We start from the raw sequence: 5,938 nt of genomic DNA on the forward strand, positions 1-5,938 counted from the left end.
GCATCATCCAATTCCTGCCCCAACTAGACTACTAAGGCACGGTTAAGACCATATAATTTGAAATGTGATAGACCTGGGTTCACCTCTGAGTTTCCCATAAACCTGAGCATGGATGTGGGCAAGGTAGATGCTCAATCTTCAAAAATGTTTTTTAAACCAAAATATACATTTTATCTTTCAAGTGACTAAATCATATTCAGTACCAGGTTCCCAACCATTCTTTGAGCTTCCATCCACAAATTTAGAGTGATCAGGATGTTTTAACAACCAACTGATTCCCCAGCCTAAGCTGGAGTTGGTAACCTGTCCTGGCCAATGAATATTGGGGAGTGTGCACTTTCTCTGCTCTGCGTGTATGGTCCAGACAGCCTTGCAACTCTGGCTTCAGAAATGAAGAGCAACATAACCCCACTGCCATTAAACTTGTCAAGTTTATCCTCCAAAAAGGTACTTTGTGTATCTAACACTGACACCTAACGAAGACCCTGGTTGGTCATTTGGATACATCTAGCCCAGCTCTGCAATGCGATCAGTGATGTCCTCACCAGGCTTTTGGGTTCACATCAGGGAAGAGTTGGAATTCATCCCTCGGGATGTTCAACGTGGAGGGGCCTCAGGCATCATTTAACCTTCCTCCTTGTTTTTAAAAATGGGGAAACTGACACCCAGAGACAGTTAAGGGACTTGTTTAATAGAAACTAAAGGTAGAAATGGGGATCAAACCCAGATCTTTGGAGACTAAGTAGAGACAAGTTTCCAGCACAACAGGCTGCTTCCCAAAAATATATGTGCCTCATGAGTTTCCAAGTCATCTGTGCTCAGGAACCTAGCCAATTTTCTCTGTACTTCTCCAGTTTTAATGGATGCACTGTCAAAGTGAGCATGTATAAAAATGTACATTGTTAACTGTGTTAATGAAATCCTGGATTCCTCTGTACATTCCACCATAATAGCATATATCACAACATTTTATAATTATCTCTTTGTGGCCTGTCTCCCGTTCCTCCCCCACCAGACTGTAAATTCCCTGACAACAAGGACTGTCTTGTTCCCAGTACCTAGCACAGAAGCTGACACAACTATGACCCTGGATAGACAGTAGTTAGATCATTGACTGTGCAAATGAGGCGTGCATTGTCCATAATGACAAATGTTCATTTCATATCTTAGTCTTAGAAGAAGCAAGTCATCTGAGAAAATGTATGGCATATGCAGGGGCCCAAGCAAATTGTCAGAAGTGTAACAGAATTCTGCAGATGCCTTGCGGTTTTTTGTTTGGGGGGTCGTTTTATTGCTTTATAATAAAATTCAAGCCTCCTATGTATGTCAGGTGACAGGATGGCTGCATCAAACATTTCAGCAGGTCCCAAATTTTAAGCATACCATCTGCTCTGTTTTCAGAATTAGCTCAGTTGTTCATTAATCCTTTATGTGTAGAGAACCCGGGTGGCCCAGCCAATGATACACCCATCTGGCAACCAAAAGCAATTTCAAAATAAGTCAAATCCTTCACTTGTGTTTCTCAGAAACCATAAAGTACAGCTTAATGTATGGTCCAGAGAAGCCTTTATTAGAAAATCCTCTCTTTTCCTAACCCTATCCCTCATAACCTGCAAATGTTTCAGCATCACCCTCTACACATTTTTGGTGCACTTCTGGATCACAGTGGTGAAATAATACCACAATCGCATCTCCTTTCCATCCTCAAGCCAATAAGATGGTACTAAATTAATTTAGAAGATGCAAACTCTCAATAGAAAAGAGATTAAGAAGTGGAACACAAAGAGACAAGAGATTTCAGCAAAGTCCTGCAAGATGGTGAGCCCACTGAGACACCAGAGCAACTAGTGGGTGAGCAGAAGTCCCAACCAAGAGCAACCTAGACAGCATTACACTCTGAGAGGATCTCAGCCTGTCTTGCAGACACTTAGAGAGGTTTGGGATTCAGAAATGCCTGGTGCAAGGGAAATGTTAGGCTGAACTAGAATATTATCGAAGAATTACATAGAGAGCCAGTGGACTCACTGCCACTACCCCCTGACCACCCCGCCTCACACACACCTATGTGGAAACACAGACCCCTGGAAGCAATACATATTCCCTCCATGCAAACAATCAGACAACTTCTCCTTAAAGAAATGGAATGTTCCAGGGGGAAAAAACTCTGTGTTCTGGTATTTAAGGGCCCAGGATAATGACAACAGCTCTCTTGATCATCTTCCTCGAGAAGCCTCACCTAGGAAATGCAAAAGGGTATAATCCTTAAGAAGGGGAATTTAGCAACACCAAGCAAAATGACACATGCATTTGTTCTCTTACCAGCAAGTCCACTTCCATGAATCTATCCAAACAATATGAAGAAGACACATGCACAAGGATGTTCACTGCAACTGTATTGTTAATAGCAAAAGACTGGACCCACATATCATCCATAGGAATGGGTTGAAGAAACACTGGTACATCAGAACAATGGGGAGCTTTACAACCATAAAGAGAAATGAGGAAACTGCCTATAAACTGCTATGAGGGACTTCCCTGGTGGAGCAGTGGTTAAGAACCCACCTGCCAATGCAGGGGACATGGGTGTGAGCCCTGGTCCGGGAAGATGCCACATGCCGCAAAGCTACTAAGCCCGTGTGCCACAACTACTGAGCCTGCGCTCTAGAGTCTGTGAGCCACAACTACTGAGCCTGTGTGACACAACTACTGAAGCCAGGTGCCTATAGCCCATGTTCCACAACAAGAGAAGCCACTGCAATGAGAAGCCCACACACCACAACGAAGAGCAGCCCCCTGCTCGCTGCAACTAGAGAAAGCCCGCACGCAACAATGAAGACCCAACACAGCCAAAAATAAATAAATAAATAAATAAATTAGTTTTAAAAAAACTGCTATGAGTTTATCTCTATGATACATTGCTAACGGGAGGGAAAAGCAAAGTACAGAGCAATGTTTAGAGTATGTTGCCTTTTGTGTAAGAAGGGAGGAAATATGAATAATTTTCTTTTTCTGTGATATCTTTTTCTGGTTTTGGTATCAGGGTGATGGGTGGCTTTGTAGAATGAACTTGGGAGTGTTTCTCCCTCTGCAATTTTTTGAAAGAGTTTGAGAGGGATCGGTGTTAGCTTTTCTCTAAATCTTTGATAGAATTTGCCTGTGAAGCCATCTGGTCCTGGACTTTTTTTTTTTTTTTTTTTTTTTTTTTGCGGTATGCGGGCCTCTCACTGTTGTGGCCTCCCCCGTTGCAGAGCACAGGCTCCGGACGCGCAGGCTCAGCGGCCATGGCTCACGGGCCCAGCCGCTCCGCGGCATATGGGATCCTCCCAGACCGGGGCACGAACCCGTATCCCCTGCATCGGCAGGCGGACTCTCAACCACTTGCGCCACCAGGGAGGCCCGGTCCTGGACTTTTGTTTGTTGGAAGGTTTTAAATTACAGTTTCAATTTCATTACTTGTGATACGTCTGTTTATATTTTCGAATTCTTCCTGGTTCAGTCTCGGAAAATTGTACCTTTCCAATAATTTGTCCATTCCTTTGTGGTTGTCCATTTTATTGGTATATAGTTGTTTGTAGTAGTCTCTTACAATCATTAGTATTTCTGAGGTGTCAGTTGTGATTTCTCCTTTTTCATTTCTAATTTTATGGATTTGCATCCTCTCCCTCCTTTTCTTGATAAGTCTGACTAAAGGTTGATCAATTTTGTTTATCTTCTCAAAGAACCACCTTTTAGTTTTATTGATCTTTGCTATTGTTATCTTCATTTCTACTTCATTTACTTCTGCTCTGATTTGTGATTTCTTTCCTTCTACTGACTTTGGGTTTTCTTTGTTCTTCTTTCCCTAGTTGTTTCAAGTGTAGGGTTAGATTGTTTATTTGAGATTTTTCTTGTTTCTTGAGGTGAGATTGAATTGCTATAAACTTCCCTCTTAGAACTGCTTTTGCTGCGTCCCATAGATCTTGGGTCATTGTGTTTTCATTGTCATTTGTTTCTATGTATTTTTTTTATATCTTGTTTGATTTCTTCAGTGATATCTTGGTTATTTAGTAGCACACAGTTTAGCCTCCATGTATTTGTGTTTTTCACAGGTTTTTTTTCCTGTAATTGATTTCCAATCTCATAACATTGTGGTCAGAAAAGATGTTTGATATGATGTCACTTGTCTTGAATTTTCCGAGGCTTGATTTGTGACCCAAGATGTGATCTATCCTAGAGACTGTTCCATGTGCACTTGAGAAGAAAGTGTATTCTGCCACTTTTGGATGGAATGTTCTATAAATATCAATTAGATGCATCTTGTCTAGTGTGTCATTTAAAGCTTGTGTTTCCTTATTTATTTTCTGTTTGGATGATCTGTCCATTGGTGTAAGTGGGCGTTAAAGTCCCCTACTATTATTGTGTTATTATTATTGTCGATTTCTCCTTTCATGGTTGTGATCATTTACCTTAGGTATTGAAGTGCTCCTATGTTGGGTGCATAAACATTTATAATTCTTACATCTTCCTCTTGGATTGATCCTTTGATCATTATGTAGTGTCCCTCCTTATCTCTTGTAGCAGTCTTTATTTTAAAGTCTATTTTACCTGATACGTGTATTGCTATTCCATATTTTTTTTGATTTCCACTTACACGGAATATCTTTTTCCATCCCCTCACTTTCAGTCTGTATGTGTCCCTAGGTCTGAAGTGGGTCTCTTGTAGACAGCTTATATATGGGTCTTGTTTTGGTATCCATTCAGCCAGTCTGTGTCTTTTGATTGGGTCATTTAATCCATTTACATTCAAGGTTATTATCAATATGTATGTTCCTATTACCATTTCCTTGTTTGGGGTTTGTTTTATGTGGGTCTTTTCCTTCTCTGGGTTTCCTGCTTGGAGAAGTATCTTTAGCATTTGTTGTAAAGCTGGTTTGCTGGTGCTGAATTCTCTTAGCTTTTGCTTGTCTGAAAAGCTTTTGACCTCTCCATCGAATCTGAATGAAATCCTTGCTGGGTAGAGTAATCTTGCTTGTAGGTTTTTCTCTCTCATCACTTTAAGTATATCCTGCCACTCCCTTCTCACTTGAAGAGTTTCCACTGAAAAATCAGCTGATAACCTTATGGGGATTCCTTTGTATGCTCGTTTTTGTTTTTCCCTTGCTGTTTTTAATATTTTTTCTTTGAATTTAATTTTTGTTAGTTTGATTAACATGTGTCTTGATGTGTTTTTCCTAGGGTTTATCCTCTATAGGACTCTCTGTGCTTCCTGGACTTGGGACTATTTCCTTTCCCATGTTAGAGAAGTTTTCAAGTATAATCTCTTCCAATATCTTCTCAGACCCTTTCTTTTTCTCTTCTTCTGGGACTCCTATAATTCAAATGTTGGTGCATTTATAGTTGTCCCAGAGGTCTCTGAGATTGTCTTCAATTCTTTTCATTCTTTTTTCTTTATTCTGTGCTACGGTAGTTATTTCCACTCTTTTATTCTCCAGGTCACTTGTTTGTTCTTCTGCCTCAGTTATTCTGTTATTTATTCCTTCTAGTGTATATTTCATTTCAGTTATTGTGTTGTTCATCTCTGTATTTTTGTTCTTTAGTTCTTCTAGATCTTTGTTAAACATTTCTTGTGAAAAACCACATTCACAGAAAGATAGACAAGATGAAAAGGCAGAGGGCTATGTACCAGATGAAGGGAAAAGATAAAACCCCAGAAAAACAACTAAATGAAATGGAGATAGGCAACCTTCCAGAAGAAGAATTCAGAATCATGATAGTGAAGATGATCCAGGACCTTGGAAAAAGAATGGAGGCAAAGGGCCTCCCTGGTGGTGCAAGTGGTTGAGAGTCCGCCTGCCAATGCAGGGGATACGGGTTCGTGCCCCGGTCTGGGAGGATCCCATATGCCGCGGAGCGGCTGGGCCCGTGAGCCATGGCCGCTGAGCCTGCGCTTCCGGAGCCT

At 41.0% G+C, this 5,938-nt stretch overlaps 1 non-coding gene across 1 annotated transcript; it reads right to left on the minus strand.

The window, feature by feature from the left end:
* Nucleotides 1–777: 777 nt before the first annotated feature.
* Nucleotides 778–882, minus strand: LOC132489734 (U6 spliceosomal RNA). Its single transcript, XR_009532112.1, has one exon. It is a non-coding gene; the product is annotated as a U6 spliceosomal RNA (small nuclear RNA).
* Nucleotides 883–5,938: the final 5,056 nt, after the last annotated feature.

This window comes from Mesoplodon densirostris, chromosome 4 (assembly GCF_025265405.1).
Source record: "Mesoplodon densirostris isolate mMesDen1 chromosome 4, mMesDen1 primary haplotype, whole genome shotgun sequence".
Classification (NCBI taxonomy): Eukaryota; Metazoa; Chordata; class Mammalia; order Artiodactyla; family Ziphiidae; genus Mesoplodon; species Mesoplodon densirostris.